Source organism: Symphalangus syndactylus, chromosome 1 (assembly GCF_028878055.3).
Source record: "Symphalangus syndactylus isolate Jambi chromosome 1, NHGRI_mSymSyn1-v2.1_pri, whole genome shotgun sequence".
Taxonomy (NCBI): Eukaryota; Metazoa; Chordata; class Mammalia; order Primates; family Hylobatidae; genus Symphalangus; species Symphalangus syndactylus.
In genome coordinates, this window is record NC_072423.2 from 140,391,525 (window position 1) to 140,405,605 (window position 14,081).

General features: G+C 35.9%; 1 long non-coding RNA gene across 1 annotated transcript in view; it reads right to left on the bottom strand.

The window, feature by feature from the left end:
- Positions 1-1,592: 1,592 nt before the first annotated feature.
- The window catches only part of LOC129486328 (uncharacterized), a 314,853-nt gene continuing 302,364 nt past the window's right edge, over positions 1,593-14,081 (bottom strand). The window contains exon 6 of the long non-coding RNA XR_008658929.2: positions 1,593-1,739. This is a non-coding gene — a long non-coding RNA (uncharacterized lncRNA). The remainder of the gene's footprint in view (positions 1,740-14,081) is intronic.

The following is a 14,081-nucleotide window of genomic DNA, read 5'->3' on the forward strand; positions in this document are numbered from 1 at the left end:
AGCAAATCAGTGATGCATCTAAAAGTCTTGCTATCTAGACAATTTTGGAGCACTTAGGCTGAACTAATGATAAGTATCTAAATTTAAAATCAGTGGAAAGAAACAAGCCAATATTTAACTTTGTGCAACAAAAGAAAGCATACAGGGAAAAAACGTATTCATAGCATTACATGACTCAGCATTAAATAATGTTCACACAGTAATACAAAATGCAAGCACTGAATATTGATCTGTTTAAAATTATGATAATGGGAAGATAAAAGCATATAAAGGATGTGAGACTGACTTGGGATGGGAGGTGGGGAGAAGGAGAGCTAAATTATCATTGTTATAAGGTTACTTCAAACATATTTAAGTAACTATATTTAAATATCTAATAAATATTATTTAATATCAACTATCTAATATCAAAATAAACAGACAAAAGGATTAGAAGTGGTTACTTAAGGAAATGGAAGAAGTGGTCAATTTTCTTAAGATTATACACGATTATATATATAACTATCCTTATAAAATTCCTTAACTATATTAATGTGTAACTTAATACAAATGCTTAAAGTAAGAGTGAAGAAAAGTTGGCATAATTTCACTAGTAACGGGAGGAATACAAATTAAAAGAAGATAGTATTTCATGCTGGTGAGGATGCATGAAAACACATACTATCACAAGCTGCTGCTGAAAGTATAAATACAGTCACATTAGAGAGCATTTTGATGGCATTAAAATATAACTAAAAAAAACACATACCCTAAAAGTTGACATAGCAATTATATTCTTAAGTATTTACTCTCAGAAAATCACCAGAACAAGTATACAAGAAGACATATTTTGGCAGTATTTTCTGTAAAAGAGAAAAAGGAAAAACAATTTAAATATCTGCCAATAAGGAAATAGATACATAGAACACAGTATGTCTATATTGTGGAATAATCTGTCAAGGGACTAGATTAAATCAATATAAAAAAGAAGATTTTCAACTTTTTAAATGAGATTTATGATTAGAAAAACCAAACAATCAAAACTACATTTTACATTATGACCTAGAACACACATCTATACACATGCATTGCTAAACAAATGCATTTCTATATTTTCCATTCTATATTACACTATTTGTTATAACCAAACTTGCATCTGCTCACCCAGTGCAAAGAAAAAGCTAAACACCGACATGGAGATATGCAGCAGGAGAAAGTGAAGCATCTATTGTAGGGAGCCAAGCAAGGCAACCTGGCAGTTAATGCTTAAGATGCAAACTCCCTGATAGCTTACAAACAAGGGTGTTTTAAAGGCAGAGGGGAAGGGGGTTTCAAAGTGAGTTAGGAGCCATCATTCTCAGCAAACTATCGCAAGGACAAAAAACCAAACACCGCATGTTCTCACTCATAGGTGGGAATTGAACAATGAGGACACATGAACACAGGAAGGGGAACATCACATGCCGGGGCCTGCCATGGGGTAGGGGGAGTGGGGATGGATAGCATTAGGAGATATACCTAATGTAAATGACTAGTTAATGGGTGCAGCACACCCACATGGCACACGTATACATATGTAACAAACCTGCACGTTGTGCACATGTACCCTAGAACTTAAAGTATAATTAAAAAAAAACAAAAAAAAAGTGAGTTAGGAGCTGAGAAATTTCAAGAACTTCCTTATCCATTTTTTGGTTCCAGTCTGCCTGAGGTCTACGTGACAACAGTTGACATTTTCCATCAGGTAGGGGTCCTGGTTTCTGGAAAAAAAAAAACTCAAGGACATATATCACGGTGTTATCTTTAGTTTCTACAGCAAAACAAACATCTTGTGGCTCTGGCTTACTGGGGTGGCTATTCTTTATCTTCTTACTTAGTAGGTTATTCATTCACTTCTGTAATTGCTGGTTGTAGGGCTAGCTATATGCCTGGAATTTCCTTCAAGGGACTCAAAATTTTTCCTTTTTCTCCATACTAGGGGTGTGGAGTCCAGCAGGCCCCTACAGGGGGCCTATGCCATCTCACATTCTTGCTTACTTTATTCTCTTTAATAAGAACTAATACCATTAGTATGACTCACCAAATTGATTTCATAGTAAAAACAGGAGAGAGTATAAAGATCATCCAGGCCAAAATACTCACTGTGGTAACTATTGACCACACATGGCTATTCAGCATCTAAAATGTAGCTAGTCTTCACTAAAATGTGTTATAAATGCAAAATATACACCACATTTCAAACCGTTAAAAAATAAAATGTAAACTATCTCATTAATAATTTTATTGATTGTTGCTGAAATATTTTGTATGTATTGAGTTAAATAAAATATATTAAAATATATCTCACCTATTTCTTTTTTAACATGGCTATTAGAAAATTTAAAATTATGTGGTTGACATTGTATTTGTTTTGGACAATACTGGTCTAGATTATATAGACATTGTCCCTCCAATTTCCTTAGCTTATATGATTGTAAATTTACTAAGACTTTAGTGATCTCCACAATATAAAACATGTAGATTTAGAATCCTGAAACTTGGAACTAGAAAATGCTCTCCAAGTTTCATTCTCATAATTTGGTTTCCCACAAAATTGCCCTCAGGGAGGAAAACTGTGTTGGTTAGAATGACATGTATTTCTGATCTGCCTGACAGTTCCACTTTTTATTGTAAATCAATGAAATGACTTTATTTTTGTGGGTATTTTGTGCCTTTTGTGAGCATGAGTCAGCGCCTCTGAATTAGTTCTGCTGAATTAATTAAAACAAGCGTGAGGAGCTAAGTTGAAGACTACGGGCCACAGTAAAATCATCAAAGGTGCAGTTCTCAAATGTTAATGCTTGAGAATCATCTGATTGGCTGCTTGAAACACAGATTGCTGCGCCCCACTCCCAGAGTTTCTGATTCAGCAAGTCTGGGGTGAGGCCTGAGAGTCTGCATTTCTAGCAAGTTTCTCAGGATCACAAGCTAACAAAGATTGATCAAAGCAAATGCTACCTTTTAGGAGGGATCTAAGTGGTCAGTTGGTCTTCCCCAGATGATACCACCTGGAGAAGTATCATCTTACTGTACTTATTGTATTGTATAACTTATTTCAACTTTTGTATCACTAGTTCCTTGTAATCTTTGGTAAATCACTTTATATCACCAGGATTCAGTTCCCTCAATTATAAAATGTGGGGTTTCATGTATAGGTAGAGATTTCTTATTTTATCTCTAAAGATATTTCTGTTGCCTCCATTGTCCCCTTCTTCCTTGGAAAAAGAAGCCCCTTTTTAGATGGCAACAGAAATAACACTCTGTGTTTCCAAGTTTTCCTTGCCTCTCTCTAGACCTGTTAAATCAAATGCAACTTCAAGTGCTGTGTGGGACTCTTAGCCTGGCAGATTCAGCTGATGGGTGCTCTCTTCTTGCTTTTGGCCTTTATTCCTTCTTTCAACAGTCATTTTACTTATTATGAAGTAATATGGAACATTGAAGCTATGTATAAAAATGGAAGAGCAAGAGGATAGAAATTTGTCACTGAAAACACTGTGGAAATACCAACCCAGCCCCAGAATGGCCATCTCCAGGTTGACTTTATGTAAGAAATACATTTCCACATAATTTGTCACCATTGTATTTCTCCTATAAACAGCTGGAACCTACTGATAAACTTAAGACAAATGTTCTATTAAGAAGTTAGTCAACATTTTAAAACACAGAATCTCCCATACAGGGTTTCCATTAAACTTGGTAACATAAAATACTCTATTATTTTTATACAGATTGAAGAGGTCCTTGATGACATTATATAGCCACTTGTGTTTCCAGAGTTTCTAGACATCCTGTATTTTATGTCTTTCCCAAGACATCCTGGCTTCCATATGACATTATGTTTACTTTTAAAAAACACTTTTACATTCATTATCCTGAAGCCTTTCAAATCATCAATGATGTTCATCTCACATTCATCCACTAAATACTTCTGAGGAAAAACTATATTCAAAAGCCCAGGAAAATGTTAACTTAGAAGCATTTGGAAAAGGGAAAATTCAGAAGAATCCATTGCTAAGGGGAAGGAAAAATGTTGCAGTCAGTTACTAGAAATAAAATGAATTATATCAGTAAACTAAGGAAGAATATATAAAGGTGAGCAGACTTCTAGAAAGAGACAAAACAGAGTAGAAACTGGGTGTGTTTTATTATTTGACAGCAGCAGAAAAGCAAGCCAAGAACAGTGGGCCTCTAAACCAGGTGAATGAAGATCCAGGAAGGGGCTAAAATTGGGCATAGTCTACATTGCCAGTCGCTCTGCCTATAGAGGCTAGTCTTAAGGCATTGACAATACAATGGTAAAAACATCTCATGATCAACAACTAATAAGTAATTCGAAATGGAGTTACACTTCGCCTTTGGGAAAGGGTCTGTCCAGGAGTTAAGATAAAGTTGTATCACAAATGATGAAATATTTTACATTACTAACTATAAAACAATTAGATAAAGTTTCTGAGTTTGGTGCTTATCTTTTCTTTCTTCCTTGGGTTTTCCTTTAAATCAGCAGATACAGTAAGTCATGAACCCGTATATCCAAGTTCCCACAGATATTGCTATAGGACCACCCACAGAAGACAATGAGAGAATGTGAAGTCAGCAGAAATATGAGTGAGGTCTTAAGAATGTTGATGTCAATTAAATTTATGCAGACAAGTCATTCAATTTAAAGATGAGGAAACTAAGGCCCAGAGAGCTGTGGCTTCTCCAAGGTGGCACAACTAATGAGAGCCACAGCTGGTACAAGAACCAAGGTTTTCCATCTTTCAAAACAGTTTCACTTTTGCAATACGGTGCCTTCCAATGATTTACTCAGTGACTCCATCCATACAAACTTTATTCATCCACATTTGAGAAAGAGGAAATCTTGTAAAACTCATTTATAATCTTATCTGAAGGTAAGAGTGTTATATCCAGCATATACACTTATATATTTGATCCTTGGAAAACATTCTGGGGAATGAAATAGTTTTTCTGCATAATTTACAGAGGGATCACTTAACAGTGTTTTTTCCCTGGGAAATGCAAATTGAATACTTGCTCTGTAAAAGTTGTAATTGAATCTCTTCCAATCTGGAATCTTCCCTGTCTAATTAAATATTTAATCCATTATTTGCTACTTTTAGTGAAAATGGCTGGAATTCAAGCTGCTCTGCAACCTCTCATCGGCTCCCTATGACAAGGAGACATATGCTGATGAAGGTCTAATACAGTTTTGCTAAAGGCTAAACTCAACACATGTGGTAAAGCCTCAGAAGGGTCGCAGCCTCAATATTCACTTATAATTCTGAGACAGCAGCAGCAGCCTGACATGAGGCCAAGACAAGAGTTGGTAAAATACATAAATATCAACATCCGAGGAAAAAAAATCAGAATTGTAAGTAACACTTGATAGAGAAAAAAATAATGCCAAGGTACTAACATTTAAAATGTGGATAGATTTCAACACGATTTGCACTTTTAAAAAAAGGATATTTTTGTGTTTCTTAAGGAGCTTTTTTCAATTTGGCTTTAGTAACAAACAACAAAACTGAGAAAATTTTGCTGTAAAAAAATATGAACTATCCTCTCTTATTAATCTTTAAAAATATCTGTAGAATATAATTAAATGAGACTAAAATAGTAGTCTAGCAAGCAGCTGGAAGATACTGTTTTTTTCTTTCTGTGAAAGTAGCCAGGCATGTCTGACTAGGAAAGACAAAAGGGCTGCAGCATTTACTATTGAAAGAGGAAACGTAAATGGCATCTACCACTGTTGGCTGTGGAACTGCTTGGAATGATATAACACTGAAATAAACAAAACATCTGAATAAACATATCTTCAGCAGGAAAATTGGCATTATTTGTGAAGTAAATATAGACACACACACACACCCACACGCACACACACACATGCACCTGATACCATGTGATCAAATACCAAGGAAATTTCCAGATATGAAAATGATTATTTGTCAAGCATTAAAATCTTTTTCATTTATGAAAAAAAAGATTTCTTAAGGATTTTGGTACCTAAACCACCATTTTCTGAATTATGCTCCAGAGTTCAACATTTCTCGAATGATTTTGTGAGAAGTTCCCCCACAAAGTCAATTAAAGAACAATGATCTTGTGGTCTAAGAACGATGGGCAACCCTGGGCAACAGTGTGTTGTGCAAAATTCAGTTTTTAATTGTAGGACCCCATGACAAGCTAATCTGTATTGTCTGTTTCAAAAGGGAAACATAACGTTCAGAATTCTCCAAAATTATTTGATTACTAGGCCTGTTTTCTGTGGACTGCAGCTCAGACCTGGGGTATTAAGTTCACTTTGTAACAGGTGCTTCATTCTTCCCAGAGAAGTTAACCTTATTTTTGTCATTGGCTTGTGTGTATTTAGTGAGTCTCCTTAAAATCTACACAGAAAAAATAATATTTCTGCTTTCTCTCTTTGTCCATTACTGCACATATGAAAACAATAGAAAAAAAGTCGCCTTGCCTTTCATCAGGGAGTGTGAATGAGAGGGAGGACAGATAGTTGCAAAAAGAGTGGACCAAATATATTTTTAGCTCAACAATAGCTGTAATGTTAGTGGGATAATAACTCTTCTGTCATATGAGTACAGTAGAACAAGAAACTAGGATCTGTGTGTTGGCTGAAGGGATCAGGTTTTGGGATCCCACAGGAGTCCCATTGCAAATAATTTAGTATTTGAATCAAATAGACATGACATACATATGCTCAAATCTGCCTTTCTTTTCTGTTTCACTGACATCCCGCATTTGCTAGAGTCTTCAATGCATAGCCACTAGAACTTGCTACAGAAAGAATGTTAAGTGAATCTCTCAAGAAAAATTCTCCTCAAATATTTGCCTCCCTCTTCATTAGGTCAGTAACTCAGTTCATGGCACTCTCCCAGAGCGTAAATGAGACATTTCTATCCACTACTGAAGGCTATAATGCCCATGGCAAAAACTTTATGTTCCCTGTTCACCTGCTGTCAGAGATGTGCAAGTTGTCAGGCAGAGAAAGCTTGAGGTTAGCTCTCATGAGCACTTCCCACTTTCGGAGATCCATAATCAAGCTAAATAGAGCTGCAGTGTGGCTGCCCATGGCACTCTGAGACAGCACCACTAGGTCAGTGGGCTAGAGGGAAGACATGGAGAGAATTCCAATATCTGAAGCTAATGGATACCAAAGTGAATCTGGAAGGCAAAGAGATAGCATATGACAGCCAGTACCCACTGATGAAGACCAGAAGAGGTCAAGAAGTAACCGTCTCACAAAAAATATATATAAGTCTTTATACTGCTAGATGCCATCTTTAGAAGAATGGCAAACAGAGGGAAAGATTGGCTGGGCACCAGAACAACGTTATCTAAGAAAGACTATATGCCATCCATTACATTATTGCACTAAAATATTGTATTAGTCCATTCTCACATAGCTATAAAGAACTACCTAAGACTGGATAATTTATAAGAAAAAGAAGTTTAATGGACTCCCAGTTCCACAGGCTGTACAGGAAGCATGGCTGAGGAGGCCCCAGGAAAATTACAATCAAGGCAGAAGCCAAAGAGGAAGTAGGTACAATCTTCATGTGGCCAGAGCAGTAGAGGGAGAAAGTGAAGGACGAAGTGCTACACGCTTTCAGACAACCAGATCTCGTGAGAACTCACTCACTATCATGAGAACGTCAAGAGGGAAATCCTCTCCCATGATCCAATCACCTCCCACCAGGACCCTCCCCCAACACTGGGGATTATAATTCAACATGAGATTTGGGTGGTGACACAGAGACAAATCATATCAAATAAAAATTGAATAGCACTAAGAATTAATTTTCTTCGCAATTAATTACCAAGTGAATACTTAGGAGACAGACAAGACTTAATATAGACTAAATGAAGACATTCCATTTTTTCTTCACATCTGAGTTGTAATAGAATTTTAATATACAACCCCATATTATCTTTCAGGAAGTCAAAGGTGTTAAAGCATATGTACTCATTAAGAATCTGACACTTATTAAATTATGTGGAGTGGGGGGAAATAAATTATGTGGAGTGGGGAAAAATAATTAACCCTTCCAACTTGTGTTACAAATCATCATCTACTTTTATCTGGAAGAATTTACTAACTACTTAAAACATCTATGTGTTTCAGTCAAAGCTCATCTCCTTGAATTTCACCACCTGCCAAGCAAACTTCGTGCAACAAAGGAAAGGAAGTTCCTATTCTGTTCTCTGATATGTGAAATGACCACAAAGTAGCCCCTAATCAGTTCAGTCACGCTATGACGTGACAAAATCCAGCTGTGCTTGAAATCTCCCTCAACTCTTTGATATTTAAAGAAATACGACAAATAGGGAAAATAACGCAGTTCAGGTGCCTAAGCGTCTAGTTCTGTTAGAAATCTACCCTATGATGTTTGGCAAACCATATGATCTTCCTGATGTTTCCTGTTATGTAAAACAGAGCTAATGGTTTTATTTTGTAATCTGTCATTTGTTATGAGTATTACTAAGGTGAAGGAGACTGGATACAATAAAGATTCCTGCCTATTTTTAATCAAAAATGTGTAACCCTGCCTTCAACAGACCTCAGCAACCTGGCACAATGCCTAGTGAACAATGAACCAATAAGCCATCTGGAACACATATTAAGGAAAATAGGTGATCTATTCTATTTGGATTATATTCCTAAAGGGGAAGGGCAGCGTCAATCTAACACAGAAATAAATTGTTTTCTTGAAAAATATACATGAAAATTCTAAAATGATGTTAGTTCCTCTAATAATCAAAATTTTGATAATCAGTGAACATCAGGAGCTACTTACTTCAGCTAGAAAAACTCTGAGAGAATAAGTTGGGGTTCTTCATTTCACATACCCAGAATTAAAGGTGCCAGATTCTATAGTGGATATATAACATAATAAATCACGTTGAAATAGATATTATGCTTACACTATGTGTACTAGCAGAAACTGCTAACTAGATCCAATTACCTGAGACATATGGCTGCCCAACTAATGCCTACATTTCTCAGCCATGCTTTCAATTACCTGCAGCCACATGACAAATTGTGACTAACAGGATATGAATGAAAGTGGTTTGTGCAACTTCCTGAATAAAGTCTGAAAGTGATTAAGTCCACATTCTTCCTTTGCTTCTGGCTAGCAGGATTTTAGGTAATACAGTAAGTTATATTGGTTTCAAATAAATAAAAGCAAAACCCTATTGATGCTGACAGCATAAAATAAAGAAACTTGGGTCTCTGACATCATGAAATGGCAAAAATAGACCTATACTATTTATATCAGATTGTTGCACACACCCAAAATGTAAACTTCTATCTTGCTTACATCAGTATTATTTTGGGTCTTCATTACAGTGTCCAAAGTAATTTCTAATTAATAGAGGGATGCTATTTATCTGGCCTTCCCAAATTAATTCATTCAACGAATATTTTCTGATTGCTTATTAGCTTTGAGGTTACAAATTTAGCTCACAAGACAATAAGAAGTATTTGCAATCCTGGAACACTTTCTACATATTTGTGTTCACTGTATACAAAGAGAACAAAGGAGAAAGTCATCAATTTTACATGTAGGGCCAAGAAATGGAATTTTGGATGAAGGATATCTATTGGTCTTGGAACCCTCTAAATTAGTCACTTCTCCTAACAATACTTCAAGATGCTCTTTTAACAAAGTACTGTGGTAACAAAATGAAACAGAAAGCATTACCACTAAAGCATATACACAAACACACTATCTACAAATATTTATATATAAGTTTATACATATTTACAAAATGTTATATACACATATAAACAAATACAGTATGTACAAATATTATACTGCAGTTTCCCTCCTTACTATCCCTCCTTTCAACTCTGAAATACCTCTTATTTAATGTTTCCCAATAAATAGCAATATAATAAATACCTGTATATGTCGTAACTTTGCTAAAAGACTGAAAGTTCTTGACAGAAAGAGTTATGTTTTATTCACTTTTGTTTTCCAATAGTAATAGTATGTTATGCTTGGGACATAAAAGGAGCTTGATATATACTTGTGAGTAAGTGACTGTCTTAGTTTCCCTTGTGCTGCTATTAAAAGATACCAGAGACTAGATAATTTATAGCAAACAGAAATACATTGGCTCATGGTTCTAGAGGCTGAATAGTCCAAGACTGAAGGGCCAGCACCTGGCAAAGGTCTTCTTCATATGTCATCCCACTGTAGAAAAGCAAAGAGAGGGGGAGTGGGAGCAAGATTTTGAAGTCAAAGACTTGAGCCCTTTTATAGTTGGCATCAATCCATTCATGAGAGTGGAATTCTTTTAACCTTAACACTTTCCGTTAGGCTCCACCTTCCAACATTGCTGCACTGGGGATTAAGTTTCGAACACATGAACTCTGGGGACACATTCAAACCATGGCAGTGACTGAATGATTGAATGAATAAGTAAATGACTGTTTGGAGGGTCAGGCCAGGAAATGCAAGAAGGGAAGTTGAATACAAATTTCCTTTGTGAGTGGGTGTTCACAGAATAAACTAGAAAATAAGAGCCATTAGACATTACATGTATAGATAACTTAATACTTATAAGTACACAAAATACTTATAAGACCACATAAGGCTTTCCAAGTTTATTGCTCAAATCCTTCAAAAATAAACTCGTTTGTTTGTTTATAGAAACTATCTCTGTAACTGTTACGGAGAAAGAGTTGCTTGATCCATTCAAGAAAGCAAAATATGACAAAGGACAAAGTTATGTTTCTTCTGGACTCATTGTAATTGCAGGTAAGCAGATACACTGAAGTTCATTCTTTCTGCTAGAATCCTTAAATGTTTGCAGGGCCGATTTACCAAAACTCACCCTGTAAATATAATTAGCAATGAAGTCCTAATAGGATTCCCAAGGAAATCATAGCCAACTTATGACCAAACCAAGTTATTCTTAGAACTTAAAAGGAAATCTTCAACATCTGCTGCAAATATAAATAGCTGAGAACCACTGGGACAAGGAACCAAGGGGCCGTCCAGATACAAACAGCCCAATTAAGAATAGCTGTCAGCTATCCTTAAGCGAAATGACCTTAAAGACATCTTTTACCTTCAGCATAAATGATCAAGGGATATAGACTTTTTTCTCTGAGATATCACCTAAAATGAAGACCAAATTGTTTCTAAAAATGGTAAAAATTATGCCTATCACTCTCCTCTACGAGTGTTCATGGGTCAAGATTGAGAAAAAGAGAAAATTAAAAGAGTAACATTTCCCTTTTAGTTACTCTTCATATATAATACACTATGTTCTGAATTTTTAGTTTAATTGATATATGGTGTAGTGTGAACACACTTTATTAAATGAAGGACTTGTATTTGATATTCTCTGTAAATTCCTTTTCAGTCATTCATAAAGTCCAATAAAAATGCCATCCTAAGGAAAGTCAATACAACCTTACTTAAATTTTTGCCCTCTTCTTTTTGTCAGCCTTTTTATGAAGTAAGTTATTGGAGACTTTACAAAGAAGACTTCAAAGTCCACAGTTGCAAGGACATATAATGATAGTACTAAATCATAATGTAAGGAAAAAATGCTATTTCATACAGCAGTTACTGAGAACATAGAAGAAATTTTATACATTTAAAAGCCTTGACATTTTCAAATCCTGTACAATTATAATGCAAACAATTACTAAATTGAATCTGCCATTTAACTAGTCTCAAATCTGCTGACATTTTTGTATGTGGCTGCACAGGACCTCAATAATGGATATGTTGAACCCTGACTACATGTCATCCAGAGAAATAGCCTTTAAATAGTCTTGGATAGACAAGGTTCCAGGCATGTCAGTCATTTTCCATGTTTTTTTAAGCCATTGGCATTTTATACCTATTCTGCCTGGGCTCATTTAGGACAGAGAACTTATTGCCAAAATAGATTGGTTAGAAAAGCCAAGTCGCTGTGTTCTGGAGGAGGATTTTAAGCTCCCAGACCAAATTTGGTGTATCTGTGGTTATCTGGATGTCTGCCAAATCCTCATCCATTATTTTTCTAAATAAACATGTCAAGCTTTTCTGTTAATCACTCTCCAAATGCATATCTATTCCCACGCAGTACATTAATAAATGGGAATGAGCCTAATCATTCACCTATTAGTGGGTGAGACTGAGGAAAAGATAAAATGAAAAGAATGTTTCCCTTTCAACCCTTTGGTGCATGGTCTCTTTGCTACCATTCTAAGAATAGCAATTTGGCTTTGTATGTCTCTGTGATAGGATAGTAATTTTAAGTAATAACCAAGATTTCTTTTTACCAACAATTCCTTGCTCCCATGCCTACACTATTACCTACCCATAATCCACCCTTCCACACCTTGCCATGAGAGGAATCCGTCTCTCAGAGAGGGCTGTTGTAGCAGAAAAGCAAAGCAGGAGAAACTAGTTCATTTCCACCATGCTAAGATGGTGTTTAAGCTCTCAGAAAATTAAACACATTTAGAAAAAATAATGTTACATCTTCAGGTACACCCAAACCTGGGGGCATGTGAAGTTTGTAACTATTATTCCAGTAATGATTAGATCATTTATGTCCCCCTAATAACAATAAGATACATTTATTTGAAGCATTTGAACTTGACTAGGTAGGACTCAGGCATCTACAGTACTTAATTTTTAGCCCCTGAAAACACTGACCAGTTTCTCTGAATCCTGACCCATTTCCCAGTTTTCAGTATGAGACAACAGCTCACAGTCAAGATATCTAAGGTCTTCCATTCACCATTCCATGCTAAGATGTCAGCATCTTTCATCAAGTTTAAAACAGAAATTGTTATTACATATTAGAAATACAGATCTTTCCAAAGAGATATAGCTAGCCTATCATGTAAATGATACTCACTTTAGATATAAAAGATAAAGAATCTTATTTAGACCATTGCACCTAAAAATATTTGACTTCATACCAACTGTTTCTCTGGGTATTGCCTTCTTTTTCTTTTTCTCTTAACATTTATCTAGCTATGTCAGAGGATTCTTATGAGGTTAAAAAGAGATCATGTAATATAGCACTCCTGAAACTTTCAAGCATATTGCATTATCTAAATCAGAAATTAAGGAGCATTTTAATCTCAAAAATAACAATGTATAGCCTCACATTTACCAGCTTGTAACTTTTTTTTTCAATATTGCAGCCTCTTTTTTAAAAAATTCAAATATCAGGGAATTAAGAAGAAGGCAGTAAACTGGCTGAAGAAGGCATAGAAAGTTGATTGTTATGAGGACTGTTTTTTCTTGTAGAAATAACCATGGTATCTTGGTGTTTGATTATTCCACATGTTCTAATTGAAAATGTCCAAAGATTTCTAGTATTAAAATTTCTTCTTACAACGTATAGGTTTCTTTTTTTTCTTTTTTTTTTGAGATGGAGTCTCACTCTGTCACCCAGGCTGGAGTGCAGTGGCATGATCTCAGCTCACTGCAAGTTCTGCCTGCCGGGTTCACGCCATTCTCTTGCCTCAGCCTCCTGAGTAGCTGCGACTACCGGTGCCCATCACCACGCCTGGCTGATTTTTTGTATTTTTAGTAGAGACGTGGTTTCCCCGTGTTAGCCAGGATGGTCTCGATCTCCTGACCTCGTGATCTGCCCGCCTCGACCTCCCAAAGTGCTGGGATTAGAGGCGTGAGCCACCGCGCCCGGCCAAAGTACGGGTTTCTTAATCATGCAGCTGAGCAGTAACACACATTCTGATTCCTTAAAAGGATTCAGGTAACACTGTTAATATTTTAAAATTAGAATCATCTCTTACACTTCTAGGATACTGGTAATGTTCTATTTCTTGACCTTGAAGGGGGTTGTATGGCTGAGTCCCTTTTGTGATACCATATTCCATTTATGGTGTGTACACTTCTCTGTACATGCATTTAACTTCAGTTAAATGTTAAGGGGGAAAGAAAACCTGTGCAACTAGGAAAATCAAAAGACCCTCTTAGAAATATTAATACTGTGCTCATCTTTGCACTTGAAAACTGATTAAAGTATAGCTAAATAAAATTATAGATACCATCCTGATATTT